The sequence below is a fragment of the Nothoprocta perdicaria genome, unplaced genomic scaffold (assembly GCF_003342845.1).
Source record: "Nothoprocta perdicaria isolate Ctin4 unplaced genomic scaffold, notPer1 scaffold_78, whole genome shotgun sequence".
Lineage (NCBI taxonomy): Eukaryota > Metazoa > Chordata > Aves > Tinamiformes > Tinamidae > Nothoprocta > Nothoprocta perdicaria.
The window spans coordinates 1153384-1172364 of NW_020456065.1; positions in this window are offsets into that span (position 1 = coordinate 1153384).

An 18981-nucleotide genomic window follows, 5' to 3' on the forward strand; every position below is an offset into this window, starting at 1 on the left:
GAAATTCAATATTAGGAACTATTTAATTTAACTTTGCTCAAAATAAAATAATTTTTTGGTAGGATAGTATGAAAAAATGTCTAAAAATCAGAACTATAATGCCATGCTACATGCTTTAGCATTATATTTCAATTTATTTTCTAAGGAGTACTTGCTTTTAAGCAGAAATGGTAGAATGTTTTTATATTTGGGTAATGCAAATATAAAATATTATAATCTATATTTGCAAAAACTGTTTAGAACAAGGCTAGCTGAAACTGAAAATTAAACCTAAATAACATAATTTCCATTTACTCCTAAAAATACATTGAAAATACATTTACTCCTGAAAATACATTGCTTCCAGTGTTTCAACACCAAGAATTCCTTATAATAGCTCTCTAGCTAATTTATTGTTCAAATAGATGCTTTATGTAAAATGTTGCAAATTTTCTACTTTAGTAGAAATAGGCTTGAATAAACTTAAGGAAGAAAGATTTTTCCTGAAAAAAAAACCCATAAATAAAAACAAAACAAAACACTATAAACACCTATAATAGCATGTATATACTTTTTTCAAAATCTAGTCTTCAGCCTCTGTATTCTCATCTGCTGTGAGATGTTTTTACCGTCAGCCACAGAATCATCTGTTAAAAAGGAAAAATATTTTTTCATAAGTGAAGCTTTCAAATTAATGAAAATAGATTCTTGCAAGTAGAGAAAATGTATATTGTTTTTGCTTATGCTAATGGATTGCAGACAAAAATTCTTTGTTTGCAAATGAAAATCCTAGTGCTTATGTATAAGAGAAGCATTATTTGCTTAGAGTGTGCACATGAAGATACTGGTATCAGCAAATGCAGCTTTCCATGTGCATACACTTTTGTATTTGCGGAGATGAAGGTCAGGAGCTGAGAGTCTGTTCCAGAGTCTCAGCTGAAAGGTGAATATGTTTATGGTGTTTGAAGTTTACAAATACAGCCCATTCATGACTGCCAGTGTTGCCATGGACATCATCCTCACCCCACATATCCTTGAGTGTCTTTGCTTTGTATTGAACTAAAGGAAAGTTTCAGAATTAAAATCACAAAGTGAATATTTAAAATGGATAACAATCATGGACCTCAGTATGAACTGTTTACCCAGGTTTGACTTTTTACATTTTCTTCATTATCTTATGATGAGCTTTTCCTTGTCTATATAAATGCATTGTTCACGAAAGCCAGTGCACTATTATATGGGATATTATATATGAAATGGGAATTATAGATCTCAGAAACTGACAAAGATTTGAGGTGACACCGTACAAATGAGGATCCCTTTCAAGATATTAAAGATGGAAAAAAATCCATGCTATTCAGAAAGAGGAAAAGGAATAGGGGAAACTAGAATCCAGCCTCTATGAAACACTTAAAGCAGGATGCCTTGCTGGAGAAGGGGAGAAAAAGACATATAAAGAGAAAAGAAGTCAAGGAATTAAGGAATCTGGATCTCAACAAACTTAACGGCAAAAACCCTGTTCAGCTGAACTGACTGGAGAGTGAGCTACCTCCCTATAAAGTGGATACAATAGCCATCCTGGTGCCATAACACTAGCAGCAGAGCAAAATCCTCCCTGCATGCTTGTTTTGTTCTATCTCCATGTTAAATACACATTACATGGGCTCATTTTCAGCTGCCAGAAGAGGAAAGTGGACTTTTAATTCATTGTGGCATTCAGCATCCTTGTCACATGAGATAATGAGGATGGAACCTACTCAGCTCCAGTCTCTCTATCTGGCATAAAGTGCAGCCAATTGCTTTTCAGGTTTTCTGGAGCATGACAATCAAAGCCACGACGCTAAAAATTGTGTTTATTGAATTTTTTTTTTCAATTCTAAGATATTTTTAGCAAGACCAACCTCAGGAAATGTAGAACAAATCTACTTGATATTGATTTTTTCTTCTGTGGCTTCCCATCAGCCTTAATGCACAGGTATGGTTCAAAGTCAGCCACAAGGAATAACAACAAAGAGGTCTTTGTGGGCTTCCATGCAGAGAAGGACGAAAGCAGAACAAAGCAAAAGGATATATACTAAGCAAATGGATGGTTCCTAAAATATTTAAATAGCATGAAAATAATGGCCAAAAACCTTTATATCTGCAATGTTAATTCTAATTGAATCAGAGATTCTAGTATATTCCTAAACCTGGAAATGAAATTATAGTCAACTGAGTCCAGAGCAGTGCAGAGCTGCCCATACCTACTAAATGCCTGAAAAAATGAATCTGAGACGTAGGTCCTGCCACAATGACCTCAATAGTCTGCTAGGTGTGTACCCTACTGATCAGCTGCCTTGCTGATAAGAAGGAAAATTCTTGTTTCCAAAATATTGTCATCACTGATAGATGCAAAGATAAATGCCACAAAGGTGGCAGCTTTTGATGGTCCAGAAAAGCTAAAATCAGAGACCAAAGCCACTGTAATGCTGAAGGGTTTAATTATTTCTTGAATACCAGCACTTGAAATGATTTTACAAAGTACATAGCTTAATGCAAGATGATAATGCAGTCCAGTCATAAGGGAAACAGACTCTGGTGGACAGATGTGATCAATACGGAGTCCCAAGTGGCTTTATGTGCATGTCCTCTCTGTTTCTTGAGTTTCTTGAGTTGTTTGGGTCCACATTGGAGGCACCCAGGTATTATTTTGCTATTGCTACTTAATGCTAAATGCTCCAGAAGGCCTGTACCATCAACAGCTCTACGTGAACAAAGCCTGAGTGAAATTAGTGTCATGATGAAGTGAGGAAATAATTTCAACCTCAAATTTTCTGCCCTTCTATGCTTTGTGATATGATGTTCCTTTTATTTGCATCCTACCTCTTTTCCTACAAAACCTGTTGTTTGGAGATCAGAGGATAAAGATTGCCTCGTTTGTTAGAACCTTTTTGCTGAGCACCTCCACACCTTTTTTTAATGAATATTCTTCAAATTCTTATTTTCAGACAGAAAAAAATAATTGCTTCTCTAAATTTCTGCACAATATTATGATGCCAAAAAACACACTTGCACAGGAAACCTAATCCTTGACAATCCCTTTTGCCCAATTAGCAGAGGCAGGCAGTATACCTATCATACTACTAAGCACACTGTGCTGCCTATGTACTAGGTAGGTGTTTTCACTGTAACAGCCTTTCATGTAGCCATCTTCATCGCATACCTATGAGATATTGTTTTGTTTTGTTTGTTTTTTTCACCTGGACAGCATGCAAGCTAAAACTTATATTCTCCAAGTGATTCCAAAAGTTTTTTCAAAACCACAAAGAAAGATGAGCACAGTGCTTATGTCTGTTTCTGCAGCCATATAATTGCACATTCATGTGGTTCTATAAATATGGGAAGAGGGCTCACGTTTCAACCTACTGACATTTTAGGAATATGAAGGATTATGCTCCAAAGAAGAAGATATGGTAGGGCAATAACATAAAATTAGATAGAATGCTCTGTATGTGTGTTTGCAGATGCATGTGTGTGTATGTGTGTATTGTTTCTGGAATCTCACTCTCAGAGAATGAAAGAAATCAGGATATCAGTTTCCCAAAATAGGTGGTCCTCCTGACCTTGCATTCTGATCTGCAAAGAGCTGACTGAATGCACGAGAGTTTGGAAAGGAGTTTGTTGCATGGGTTACATGTCCAGGAACAAAGATGCAGAGTTAAAAAAAAAAAAAAATTGTTGAAAATGTGCTTGAAAAAGAATTGGGTTTGCTTTTGCTGAAAGAAGAACAAGTAAATACTGTTGTGTTCCTAGTTTACTGTGCAGGAAGGCTTTAGAAAAATAAATGACTGGTGACATTTCCTATGGAAATTGCCATTTTTGACTGTCATGATATTTATTGTAAAACTTTCAAAGGAGAATCTTCAGCCATTTTTGTAGGACTGAGCTTAATAAGTTGGTGCCAGCAAGATATTTGCCAGGATGCTTGAGAGCTGGGTTTTCAAATGTAGCAAAATGCCCTTGAAAGAGTATTCACACTGACTAAAATGTCAAATGGGAGCTTAGCTGTGAATTTCCAGTAGCAAATAGGAGCTGCCGACACTCGGCTCTTGCGGCAGCTACGCCTCAGCACATCCCGAATCCCTGTGACAGCTGCAATTAAGATACAGTGGGATTAATTTAACGTCTTTCCAGCACTCTGAGTATGAATATTTCTACGTAAGTCCTAAGTAGTAGCACTGCTTCTGTCACTTTTGCTCTGTGATCATAGTCGAGATGATTTCTCAATAGCTTTTGGGGAGCTTTTAGTTAGTTAGTTAACCAGACCACTGAAGTGTAATAAATCTAGATTATAAAAGAAGGAAAACAAAAACTAGATTTCCTGTGAATTATTTTCCTGCTCAGCGCTTGTAGGCTTGCTTTCTTGGGTGCATGCACGCTGTCACTACATTTTGCTTCATGTTCCCGCTGTGGAATTGGAGCTTCCAAAGCCCAGGAAAACATGTATGTGCCAAGCTCAGTCCTATTATACGGCTTGCTGAGGACAAGCTTTGGAAGATGTTATTCCAGTTAATTAGACATGTCTTATTAATAAGTTATTGGTGATATATTTATTAAGTGGAGTCATCAGATTTAAAAAAAAAAAAAATGATTCTAGTGTGCCTGTAGGTTTGTAGATAGAAATGAAGGAAAACTGAGAGAAAAAGAAGGATACTTTCCTTAAATATTTTCTAGTTGTGATCTCTTACCAATCAGAAACAAACAGTTCTTCTTTGATGTGAAATTTCTCAGAGAAAAATGTTTTAAAAAATCTAGAAATTCTGAAAGTAATATTGAAAAATATTTTGTTAAGTGGCTAAGAGTATTGTACAACAGATCAAGAGGAAAACCATCATCTGTTTTGTGAAGAATAGAATATCAAGAGGAAAACTCTTGATACTTTTTGAGACATTGTAATTGATTTAATAGCAAAGCAAAGTAGCACTATCAATTAAACGCTGCTTGAAAAATTCAATTTTCTACTGACCTTAGATCATACTTTCTGTGATTGAATAAGTTATAATAAGATTTTTTTTTTCTTAATCTCCAAAGATCAGAGATCTAAATTTCAAAGAATGTTGAATTCTCAGATAGTCTTCATTATTACAGCTACCAGAATGACATCTAGATTATGGCCTGTCAAATTTTAGGAGAGCGAAAAATGATGGAAACATATGGAGATTTTTTTTTAAAATAAAAGGAATGTCTGAAACCTTTTTTTAGCTCAGTGACAGGATAAGTGAAACAGGAAAACAGCACCTGTGTGTTCAAGCCATCTGAGAATCTAGGTCTCTGTGCCAAAGATGATTGAAAGCGAGGAGAGCAGAACAAGTAAGCAAAACATTTATCTGTTCTACATGGTGCATGAAGCCAGGCTTGCTCCATATTATAGCAGGTGACTCAGAGACCAAGGTGCAGCCGTTGTGCACTGCCTTCTGTGCAATGATGTCTTCCTATTAATAGCGGGAGTAATGCTAAAGAGAAGAAAAATGCCCTTATGACAAAGATGCCAGCATTGGAGCCAGCAGGACAGTGTGGAATTCCTTGGGTGACTGTGTGCTTATCTAGTACCAGCTCTGAGCACTGCTTCCAACCTGTCTCCATTTGTCTTGTCAGTTTAGGTCGTTGACTCGTCTGCACAAGGACTGTCCCTTGTTTTGCTACAGGAAAGTTGAGCCTAGCTGGGCTGCCATAATGTACATAGTATAATATAATTAGTATAAAAAATATAATTAGTATAAAAAATGTAAGGCTTAATGTTATTTTGAGACTGCCAGTGGAACTCCTCAAGGCTCGTTTTTGGGACAATTTTATTTAATATTTCCATTAAAGCACTTGGCACAAAGGCAGGAGTCCGCTAATGAAAGGCACCAGTTACAAAAGTTGTGAGCAATTGTTGATGTGCAGGAGGAGCTGATGACCTTGAGGACAGGCGTAATAGAAATGGGGCAATATTAAATAAATCAGTATGCAAGGTCATGCTTTTAAGAATTAATAAGAATGTCTATTATATGCTGGAAATTTGTCAATTGAAAACAATGAATGTATTGTTGATCCCAGGAAGTTTTATGAGCTCACAGTGAGACGTTGCCAATAAAAACAAAACAGATGCAAACCTGAAATATCCCCTAGAAGCTATTTCCATCAGACAGAGGGAAATATGGATGCCATGATTTCAGCACTTTTAAAATCACAAATGTGATCTACTTGATAGAGTCATCTATGTGATACTTGATTTTGTGATCTGTGTGATTTATCTACTCCTTTTAGAGAGTCATTCCCATTGTAAACTATATGACTGCAGTAAAAAGAGAGCTTAATTCATATTGTAGTGCAACTTTTTTATACTTAAGTCATTCTACATTTATATGAGCGATCTGTCAGAACTCACAACTCACAATTAAAAATGGTTTTAAAGTTACCTCTAGTCTACTTCCCATAATTGTTGTCTTTTTGATGGAGCTGAAGAGTCCAGGACCCTGCATAGAGTAAAGTGCTGCTCACTGGGTATGCTGTTTGCCTGCGTTATGCCTGATTTAGCAGGAAATGTGGGGGATGGAAAAAAAGGGTTTTTTTTTTTGTAATTATATGTGATAAATCCAGAAGCACTGCTGTTTGCTCCCAGAGTATTTGGTGTAAAGTGCCAGTGAAATCCCAGTCCTCAGCAGCAGCTCCTTTGACAGCTGGTCTCATCAGGAAGCTCCTGAAGGCTCAAGGTACAACATTTTCCCCAGCAGTGGCTTCTGAAACTCTCTTTCTGAAGTAGAGGTTAATACTTAAGTCAGGATTTTCCACCCAAACCTTAATCTAAGGCTAGAAAGGGAAAACTGAACAGTTATCTCAGTAGTCTGGAGAAATGGCTGGGGAAGCAGAATACCAATAGTTCAAGATAGCCTGTAACGATGAACTTGCTTTCACGGTTCAGACGACTAAATGGCTAGACAGCAACTAATGAATTTCATTCCTCTAATAACTCCTCTTCGGGGGATGGACCCTGAGTGAAGCATTTGACCCCAATGTGAATCTGAACTAGAGGCATCTTAGTCTGTTTGCAAAGATCTGAAACCATCTGAATGTCCAAGATGATAGCTTAGAGAAAAAATGTGAAGAAATGGAAATGAGCATTTGAGGAAAAGGCTCCTCTCTCCAAACGTAAAGTGAAAAAGAAAAACAAAACGCAGAGGGGCATGGTGCAGGAGACAGAAACAGCACATGTCTATAAGACTGTAAGTAGAAACTGGGAGGAATAAAATACCCTGTACCCAGAAAGTTGATTTAATGAAATAGAGGTAAGAGAGCCACAGGATATGGCATGGGAGAGGAAGTTGATGTTACCAGGCAGGATTGCAGAAAGTGGGATGCTAAGGAGGCAAATCATATCCAGGCCCAAGGAGGGCTCAGCTGTGCCTGTACTAATCCTCTGACACTGGTATAACAAAAAGCAAGACCTATCCATGCTTCTTATAGGCACTAACTGTCATACATGAACTCAAGAGCGGGATGAGAAAATAGAATCCCTTACATATTAGTTTAATGCAGTTCACTGAGGCAACTCAGCCCCTCTTGCAATTCTGTTAGCCTGCTGCTTTGATTTATTTTATAGTGTGCCACATATTGCTTTCATTCCTTTCTGTGTGTGTGTGTGCATGAATGGTCCAGAGTCCTGAGCGTGCACCTTTTCACACAAGGCTCCAAGAGGGAAAGTAAAAGAAATAATTTTCAAATATGTTGAAATCACACAGATGCCTATGACTTAGCCCCAGGAAGCTCTGCTGCATTTGAATAGACTGTAGCCCTTTCACATGATTGTTGTGCAGTTTGCAAGTACCACTGTAATTACAGAATTGCAACCCCCCCAAGTATTCCAGTATAGCAAAGTTGCCATCTGGATAACTGAATCACACACAGAAAGGGGAAAGGCATTTACAATAGTATATAATGGTTATATTGATATGATAGTATCTTACAGTGACATGATACTTTAATGCCAATATAATTGAAGTCACAGTAGAGTTTATACAGCATTAAACCACTCTAAACTGAATACCCATTCTGAGGCAGCAAATATGGATAGTTTGCATTTAAGTGTTTTTGCACTCCATTTTTTGCACATCCAGTACAAAAATATCTTAAGGATTTTTTTGCCTGACATGGTCCCTCCCATGGCTTTTGCCAATGATGTTGGCACAAAAGCATGAAATCTGTAATATGATTTTTGAGATGGAGCCTATCATATGAATACAGCTGTGCATGCCACCCAATAAACATTACCTCTATGTACCCACCTACTGACATTTCTTTTCATAATCTGCATAGATCATTAAAAAGAAGTTATCCCTCAAAGGCTCCAGAGCAGATTTTTGGAAAAAGACCTTCTCCTAGCAAGTCTTGCAGTAATTGCCTCTCAGCAACTGAAGCACATTGCCTGGTTTGGCAGTCTGACCTTAAACTCTAACCTCTTGTTTTCTTTCTGATGATGATTATCGTATCTTTCTCCTCTGTCATTAAGAGACTTTCCAGTTACACTTTATTCAGATGGGAGCTTTAAACCCTCTGGCTCATAATTTCCTTTTCTTTTTTTTTGGCATTTCTTTCATTCAGTCTTCTCAGAAAACTTGTCTACTGAGTGACATGCCCTGTGTAGAACATAAACCATAATTACTTTAGTACTGCTCATACTTGGCATAAATACTGTACTTGCAAGTATGTAGCTTATAGCAACATGTGTCACATTTAATTAAATTAGAAAGTTACATCTTACGTTGTCCTTCGGGAGAAAGAAAAATTGAGAGAAGGCAAACTTGTCTAGAAGAATTATTCATTCCAGCTGCTGTTTTCAGCCCACAACCTTACAAAAACTGGGCATATAGATACACGGATGACATATACCTTTCTCCTCTTTTAATTAGTAAGATGATGTGAATGCTTTACAGGAAGAACTGTGTTATCTCCCTGGATTTTGTTATTGCTGTGATGGATACCCCATGTGTGACGGGCGTCTGATCTCAAATACAGCTGAGCTAGAACCATGTGCTTACTAGCTCCTCATATGGGAGAGGAAATAGCACTTTTTGTGATGTGATTCATTTTATCCTCAGTTACATACATAAAATATCCTTTTTATATATTATTCTTCCTTTATATACTTGTCCTATATTCCTTTATATACTATTCTTTCATATATTTTATATATTATTTATATATTATTACATATTTGCATATTAATCTTCTTCCTAGAAGAATTCTGTTTTCTGTCTGACTGTGGATTTATTTAGACACTGAACTTTAAAATTGCTGGCATAAGAAAGTCTAGAATCTCAACCAAACCCTTCTGGCTTTATAAAAACGCAAATATGATCAAAATCTTGATCTTGGTTGGAGGCCCTAAAGCATAGTTTTCCCTCAATTTCCAAGTCTGCTTAAAATTTCCAAACTCTAATGATGTGCATGCCTACTTGAATCAGTGTCGCTGTCTTTTGAGCTACCCTTAAAACTGAAGAGAACCGTAATCTATAGTAATGCAAAAGGACAACAAAAAGGCAGATAGTTCTAATAGCAAATCGCTGTGAAGGTGCAGTGGCTGTATCTCTGATGAAAAGTAATGTGACAGCTAACTTTTAAAATGTGTTTGATTAGATTCCAAAATTGAAGATAAAGGCTTAATTCTTAGAAATTTTAAGTGTGGCTTTGTTAGAAGCTCATGTGAACAAGGCAAGGATAAGATATGATTTTATCACTAATACATAAAGCTGTGTGATACACAGCATTTTTTTTAATATTTTAATGCTGTCTTAAAGTTTATTTTATTTTAAGTAGGGTCTTGAAAATGCAGTCTTAATGTTGTTAAATTTGAATCACATTCAGAAATAATCTGGATCAAGTTCTCACTTGAGAAAACTCATCAAACTCACTATGCGAGAGCAGTTCATACAGAGTTCATCAAAAATAAGTGTGAATAAAAGTAGACTCTATACTTACACTCCTAGGACAATGCAAATACTATGGAATTTTAAGGGAAGGTCCTCCTTATTCTTCATAATATTTTACTTTTTTTTCTAAAATTGATTGGGTAAAATTCAATAAATATATTATCTTAGAATATCTGTATGTTATCCACGTCAGTGTAGCCTCTGCTTCTTTTTAAACCATCACAACGTTGGTTATAATTCTTCTTGGTGCTGTTTTGCAGTCTTAATCCTCTAATTCACATTTCTCTAATTCTTTATCCTATGTGACAGTTAAAGGATTACTGGGTGCTTTTTGCTTGTAATTTTAATACAGCTAATTTAAAGAGACGTACGATGTGGAATATTGAAAGGAGTATTCCACTCTTCAGCAGAACATATTTTCATTACAGTTTCATTTGACTATGGAAGCTGACCTTTACTTGAATCTGAATTTAATGCTTTATCTGAACTAAAACATAAGAGGATTTCACTGTAAATTTTCAGAAAACGTGTTCAGTAAAACTGTAAAAATGTTTACAGAACTACTGACACTCATTACCCCCTTTAACAGAGTATTTAAAATGTTTTTCTTGAAAGGTCACAGCTTGTCATGAGCATATCTGCAAAACACATTGACACAGTGTCTGCAGTGGGAAGTTGCACTCAAGAGCACAGCCAGCTTCCCAGAAAACCTTTCCTGGATCATTCCTAATATCTTCAAAAATAGTGTTCAGCACTAAATAGGTGCTGAACAGATATCTATTATAGATAAAAAGATGTACAGATATAAATAAGTGATACCGAGGTATATTTATTACACCTTCACAGATATTCTGCTTCTCTGTTTCTTCATTCTTTTGATTTTTTTTTGTGGCTTTGATGTCTTTTTCTAAGTTGATCACATTTTGTTATTGATATTGTCACTATATGTCATTGTCTTTTTTAATTTATTATTTATGTGTCATATAAAGAGTGGTGAGCATCGTAAGCACAGAGTGAATATTGTTTTCATATTCTTTGCTCTCAGCAGAAAGCTCATGTTTTCTTTCTTCCTCTCTACACAGTAATCCTTGTATCGCTGTTGCAAGTTTGATAACTGGATAGTACTACCATAGCTGGGTAAATCAGTCTCTATAATTTGCTACGTTCATGACATAAAAACTGATAGAAAAACATTTACTGGAAGAGTAATTCTGATCAAGCAGATCTCCTTTTGGATCTGAACAACACGGCACAAGTCCTCCTCTTCACCCCTCAAGCCTTCATAATAGAACCTCAAATTATATTTATAGCAAACATTTACAATGATGGTTTTCATTAAATGAAAACAAGGCATGGTATTGGCATTAGGGAAGAGGATATGCTCTTCAGTTATAGTCACAGTATGGGAAACACTCATCTTGTGCAAACAAATATTGATATCAGTATTAAAATAATCCTTTTGAGTTGGATGCATAACTAAATGACAAGTAATCTCTTGATGCTAAACACATTCAGAATCCTTCAGATATATATGTACTGGTCTTGTCAGGTATGCTCGACAAGATTAACAAATGTTGTATATTAACCTCATCAAGTAACTAAAGCAGAACAAGCAAGTCACTTCTCTACCCTTTTTTGCTCCTGGTTTGTTTTTGATCTTGCCTAGGACCATTTTCCCACCGTCTAGAAATCCCACAGGATCATTGTCTCTTCAGTTCACATGATGTCTTCTTCTTCATGGGATCACCTGAGGCTACTGAGGCTTACAGCATTATTGCATAGCTGAGGAAAAATATACCCCTCCCAAACGGTTTTAAACCATTAGAGTGGTCACACTATGGACAACTTCCGCTCTTTTTTCAGTCCACTGGCATGGATAAAAAAGCAGCCTCAATAGACAAATCCTCTATCTCATTTCAGCTGAACTTCAGCTTCTGTGGATTACCAGTGCTTATAGGTAATGGTTTTAACTGTTACATTTTGACACTTTTTTGTTTAGTGATTACAGAAACAAATTAATTTCATCCTTCATGAATACTTGAAAACTGTTTATGTTGCCTTTGCTTTCTTGGATTTAGGCCTCTCTGTACTGACCCAGACAGATTTTTATAGCCTCTTCACTGTTATGGAGCTAAAATAGAATTTAATGTCATCTTAAAAGGTTGTTTAAAAAGAAACTGACTTGGAAATATTAAAATATAAGATTTTGTCTGTTCTGCAAAAATGTGATACACTCTATAAATCACAGAAGATAACACAAAATAAGATCAAAGTTTAAGATATCTTTTAAAAGTCTGTGTAACGTGTGCCAAATCCGTACCTCGTAAAACTCAGTAGGCAATTCTTGCTAGAAAAAAAATGTCTGAGGGATAGATTGATGAAATAAAATTTTAAAAGTCATGCATTATTTTATTTTTGGTGAAAAAAAATCATTTGCTGCTCTCCTAAATAATTATTAAATGGGTGTGAGCTACCATGTCATCTGAAAGTCTAAAAAGCCTTATAAGCCGTGAATAACAACACCATGCATGAACTCATGTGCCATATACAGGGCTGATTACTGTTACAGCTCCAATACATCTTTGCTTAGTTAATTAGATAAATATTTTTAACACTTTCTAATCTCAATAAGGTGCAGTGGTATAAGAATTATATATCATTAATTTAAATCCAGTTGTGTTGACAATATCTGCCTTCTGGTCTGAGCTTAATAGTGTAGGTATGAACTGATGCAACAGAGGCCAAGTCTTGTCACATCCCCTAGCTAAATTACCAGAGCTGTACAGGGGGGATAGCTGAATGGTGGGATTTAGCTATGTGGGGTCCCATTAATGTCACTAGGCACTAGGCTGAAACCCCTTCATATCATCTAAAATATTTACCCTAGAGTGTGCAATTGAGTCTAATGATGGGGTTGTACAGATTTCTGTTCACTCAGTCTTTCTGTCTGCTGCGGCAGTTCAGTGTTTTATGTTATGCCACAGTCTTATTTTAAGTGGTTGAAAGGACTTTATCATTAGCAGAATAAGGGCCTTGTCATCATTCCCATTATGACTTCTGCTTCTCAAGCTTCATAACTCAGCCATAAAAAATGTTATTCAGACTCAAATTTGATATATTGCACAAAATGTGATCCAGAAAATGACTCTGTTTGTTTGTTTATCTGCAAAAGTTAAGCATAAAAATACCCACTTTTATTAGCTCAGTAGCTCATGGTAGAGAGATCCTAAAGATGGAGATCAAGAAGAGGAGTGAACTTGAGGGATCTCTGCTATGTTTTGGGCATTCTTCTTTGAATTCCTAGGAGAAGACATGCTACAGATTCTAGTTTGCAGACCATGTTTCTTTGAGGATCTTAAGGATGACTGACCATTAAAGAATATTTTTGTATACCCTGAGGCAATTTCTTTCCAGGGCAATGTGCCTTATGCACCTTCATGGCCCCAGCCCTGCTGCCCCACAGCAGCTCCCCTCTACAGCAGAGCAAGACCCTTGCAGCAAATACTGCAGCATGAGGATGGTCGTTTCTGCCAGCTCCTTCTCTCCTTTTCTGCCCCTTTTCTTGGAGGGCAGGGTTTTATGTAACTTCTTCCAAACAGAGAGTAAGAGGCTGGCTTGCAAGGGAAAACTTAGGGTCTGGGCTGCGTTTGTCTTAACCAGAGGGCAGGATACAAGATGTAACTAATACCAGGTGGAAACAATTATTCAGCATATTGGGCTCAAAGAGAGTGGTGTGCATTGAGCACAGAAACAAGGGAACAGGGCTGAAGACCTGCTTGTGAATATCTTTGGGCTTAGAGACTCAATGCTTTATCCTCGTAATTCTGTTTTCAAAATTATCCGTATTACGGAGTGAACAGGGATCTGACAGGTTGCAAGTGTTGTCTGAACCAAGACTTTCAGAAGATTTCTTTTTGCTTTTTTTTTTTTTGTTTTTAGGGCTTTACTGTAAAATATCTGTGTATAATGCTGACCCTTTAAAGGCAAAGCAGCTTTTCCTGTATTTCTAGAAAGTCACACAATATCCAGTCCATTACTCCCCTGTAAGTATGTGTAGGAGCATATTTTTGTCACAGCTTTAAATTTATTTACTCTTGTTTGTCAGGACTTTTCACTGTCTTAATGTCATTTCTGGTAGCATATTAATTCTAAATGCCTTGTGGCTGAATTTTTCAACCTCCATGCTGAGCAGAATCAGTTCTGCTTTCAGGCATAGCTTTGCTATAGTGATTGACAGGAATGGATGGTGAGCGAAGTTCCAGTTCAGTGCTGCTGGAGACATTAAAAATGGTCACACTGATTGTTATTTTGGACTAATAATAAGGAGAAGATTTGTGTTTCATTGGTGTACTGATGAGTTGCTTTGGGGAACTTTTGCCACGCTGAATTTCTGTAGCAATACTGCCCTTCCTCTAGAACTAAAGGAGCTTTCCTTCCTCTGAGGGACAGGGGAGATAAGGGAGTTGGAAATGCTTGTATGACTCAGTATCCCAAATAGAAATGGAGGTTTTGTAATAGCAATAAGAGACCCCGTAAGGGCTGGGAAATTAGTCCAAACTTGTGTAGAAGAGGAAATTTAAGGAGTTTCAACTATTCACTTTCTTGAGATAGAACAGACAGAAACTTTAAATTCCAGTGATTAAGCTGTAGCTCTTTTTTTTTTTCTCCTTATTTTCACTAACCTATGAAAACTAAATTATAATGAGGTGCAAATGCCAATAAATTAAAATCATACAGCATGATGTCCACACTGTGAGTGTGAAGTCATCAAGTCTCTGTCTCTTTGGATGAAAATTTTAATCCTCCAAAATACAGATTTGGCTGCAAAGTACTTAAAAGTGAGATCATGATGGACAAGGCTCCACTATGCTAGATATATCTATAAAAGGAGAACTGTTTTACTCAAGAAAGTTAAAGCTAACTCCAGAAGTCCCTTAGTCAGGGGAAAGGCATGTTTCATTATAGCTCTAGGAACAGCTTTGTTGGCAGATGTAGTGCTTGGACAAAAGACATGGTCAGCAATACCCAGATGAGCCTGCAGGAAGAGGACTGGCTCTCTTGTCCCTTTCTCTCTCAGATTAACCCAAGGAAAAGCATACACACATGATATCATTTGCTCACAAAGAAAAATAGATGAGCTTTGCTTGAGTAGTCACTGAGCCAGGAATATTCTACACATTTTTTCATGTAGAAAACAAATAAAAAAAAAAAAAAAAAGATCTGGCAAATACAAAATATAACCTTTCCCTGGCCACAGACATTCTTCAAAATTGCAGTCAAATGTTATTTCCCCCATCAGATAGAGAACAGAGATACTGTAGAGTTAATGACCCATGACCATATACTTATTTCACAGCTATGTAGTTTCTAGTACTCTGTTTGGCTGGAGAAATCTCATCTGAATACTGACTGCACTGTCATTTCTGCCCAACCACAGCACTTACACGTCCCCCTCGAAGGGCTCGGGCTGCTCCCCAGCAGGACGTTCACCCTGGAATGGGCCACCTCACTGAGTGTCCGCTCCACCACCGCTCCTCTGTGCTCCGACGCGTCCATCTTTGCTCCTCCTGTCTGCTTCCTTCGCAGGTATTTAATTATGGAAGAAGAGTCATATGCTTTGGCTGCATAATGGAAAGGAAGGGCACTTAACCTGTCCCCACCAAAAGGATGAAGTGATGCATTAAATAAACAGGCATAGGAAACTATCGTAGTAGAAAGAAAGTAGAAATCCTGAAGCAGGTTTGCTGCCAATGTATGACTTGGGAATTTCATGGTCAGAGTTGCAGTAATATGCAGTAAGCAAAGCAGAGATGGAAGATGGTAAGAATAATAGCTTCAGCAGCATGCAGTACCTCTGACTTCATTGGTTTTCAGTCCAAAATGGAGCACTCCCTGACGAACAAAACAGAATGTCAAACAATAACTCAGATGGAAAATAGCTAAAAGAGGGAGTGTTGGCATTCCCCATCCCTTTTGCCTACTCCACAGCTCTAGTAGCATTCTTCAGTGTTGTCTTTGGGGCACAGGAGAATAAATTTTATCTCCTAAAGAAGCAGCTCTGCTTGCATTGGCCAGGTTGCTCATGTCTTTTCATGCTGTCACTGTTTACGCTCGCCATCTGTGGACTTCTGAGCAAGACGAAAAATCCACATCAAAGTGGATTTTGAATTGAGAAGTCTCAGCTATTACCCTGAATCTCACTAAAGTAGATGATGTAGGATCTCTTAGTCTATGAACTGAAAGGAATCTAAATAAGAGGAATAAGCTCCCGAACAAAAAATAAAGAAGCATACGTAACTGAGCAGAGTAATGGAGCAATACAGAACAATACCTTTGTAAGGTTGGTAATTGAATAACTCACCAGATAATGTTGAGTTTTCAATGCTTAATAAGATTCTAGGAACAACTTTCAAAGAGAGGATCTAGAAGGAAAGTTTGGGGGTGCTGCGTTACTATGTTGTAAGTGGTAGAAGGGAGCACTGAAATGAGAGATTTTCGCAAGAAACTAGATTTATTTTTCTCTTTCTGCTAACCTCAGGCTTTTATATGTTTCAGACTCTCTATTTTCTGTTCCATTACGTTCTGCTCTTCCTCCTTACTTTTCTTGCCAATCTTCATTATAGTCCACTGTTTTTGTCTTTATTATGAGCCTGGTAAATCTTTTTTTACATACAAAATCATGTTCAATACAAGTTGTTCTGATTTAGAAGAGATTTTACTGAGCTTTTATAAACCATTTAGATTGCCAGCTCTGCCAGGTACCAGCTACCCTTTTTTCTTAGTTATTTCTGTGGAGACGGGGCGGGGTTGCTTAACAGCTCTTTGTTTTAATAATAGTTGAGGTTTGAGAAGGAATTTTCACTCAGCATCTAAACATTTTCTTGTCTTTGTCTGCACTATCAATGCAATAAGCTATGCATATATGTATGAAGAATTAAGAAAAAAAATATTATGGCACAAAGACAAGAATATAAACCTCAAATCAAAAAAGAAGGAACTTTGTCCTTTTATTGTTAATTAAGAATATTTTCCTTCCTGTGAGTGAAAAGAATGATTTGCGACTTGGACACTATGTCAGTTGATCAAAATATGTGTTGCAAATCACAGAATGAAGTTTGAGACGTTTAGAGAATCCTGGACTTTCTCAATAGGCTACGCCAATCAGTGTTGCGTGACAAATCATGAAACTGAAACTGTGGAAATTATGGACTCAGTCAAACTGTCAATTCAGTTCTGAAAAAGAACTGCTAGTAGAGGCAACCTTGACACAAATTTGATCCAAAATTGAATACATTTATAATATTGTGTTTGCAACGAAGGTTTATTTATGAACCCTCTCTCAACATCACAATACATTCCTCTGACCAGTGTTTGGGAAAGACCTGTACTCGGTAGGCACTGTGTGGTGTGATGCCTATATTTCTGGATAATCCTTGACTTTTGAGTTCAATAAAATTTTCAGCTTGTGGTAGAATGAACACTATTATTATGCTGAACTGAATGTACCATCTTTGTAATTGAAGCTCTATGAGAGTCCATTTTCCATTTCAAATTCAACCTCAATTAACATACCACAGTTAATTTTCATGCTCGGTGAAGTTCTCATTAGCCTTTTTTTTTTTTTTGTCTTTCTTATAGCTAAATTTATTTAAAATATATTCCAGATTTACCAGCAGTTCAATTAAAATAACTAAATTTCTTTTTAAGAATGTGAAAGTACAACTATATGCATAAGCTTTTTCTTCCAGTAGGAATACAGATGAAGAGCCATTTTTGAAACAAATAAAAGAAGATGGAATAGATAAAGTACAACAATATGTAAGTTAAAGGAAATATATCTTGGAGCTCCTAAAGCCAAGAATCTCCTTTCACTGTATCAGAGAAAGACACTGGCTTTATGATTCTACATTCACTACATTTAGCTGGCCAACATTTTTTGAAACCAAAATTACTTTTCTTTTTCAGAAAACTCTAACAAAGTTTTTCATTCTTTTTAAATTCGATGGGTTTTATGTAATTCTAAATCCAAAAGGGTACAGTTTACTCTTCTGCTTTATGCTTTTATCTTTCTTCATCTTTCTTCTCTTAGTGTTTCTTTTGTCTGATCTTTGTTTCTTTCTTTCTAATTCCTAGCACTAAAAGGAAGGAAAGATTGTGACAGACAAAACCATCAAATATAAATGTTTAGGTAATACCATGGATATTTTATATCTATTTAGACTATTTTTAGAATTTGAATGATCTTTTTATGTTTATTTATGTTCTTGGCTCATCCTTCTTTCAAGGTTACAATCTACTGTGGTAGTACCTTTTTGTCATTTCGGACATGGTTTGTAAGGTTTGTTGAGCTCTCTGGATTTTTATTTCTTCATCTTTTGATACTTCTAAGAGATGTTGATGTATTACTATGATTCTAGCATATATGTGAATATTTTTTAATAGTAGCCTGAGTGAATGAAAACTTCAGCTGTTCTGAAAAGCAAGAAGGTCAGTGAAATTAATGTCATGATTGTAAGATTAAATCTGACATCTTTTAAGAGTGGCTATTGCAGGGAGGTCTGTCTAGCTATACTGCCTTATTCTGTTGACACATTAGAGCTGGATGGAGAGTGAAAAAGAGAAGTCAGCTTTGAAAGACATAACTTTGGTGTAGGACAATCTTCAGCTTTCACTCATGAACTTTCAGACCAATGAAAAAATGAATATTATATTTCATTATTATCATCTTGTTATTATAATATTAAAGTATTGTAATGTAATGTAAAAATATTGCCTTAGCAAACCTGCTGGTGGTGGCTAACAGGTATGAAACAGCTTCAGATTGCTCAAGATTTCAGAGATGGACGAGAGGAATGTAGATAAGATTTATCATGGACAGGGAGTATGTTGGAAAGGACAAAGGCTTTTTAGGAAGTGATATGAAAATTATACAAAACTGTGGAGGAAGCACAGTAGGTAACTTGACTGTTAAGACATGCTTAACTGTTCTGCTCCTCTTCACTATGATTTAATTGATAAAAATATGTCAAAATGTCATGTCTGTGAAAAATATATT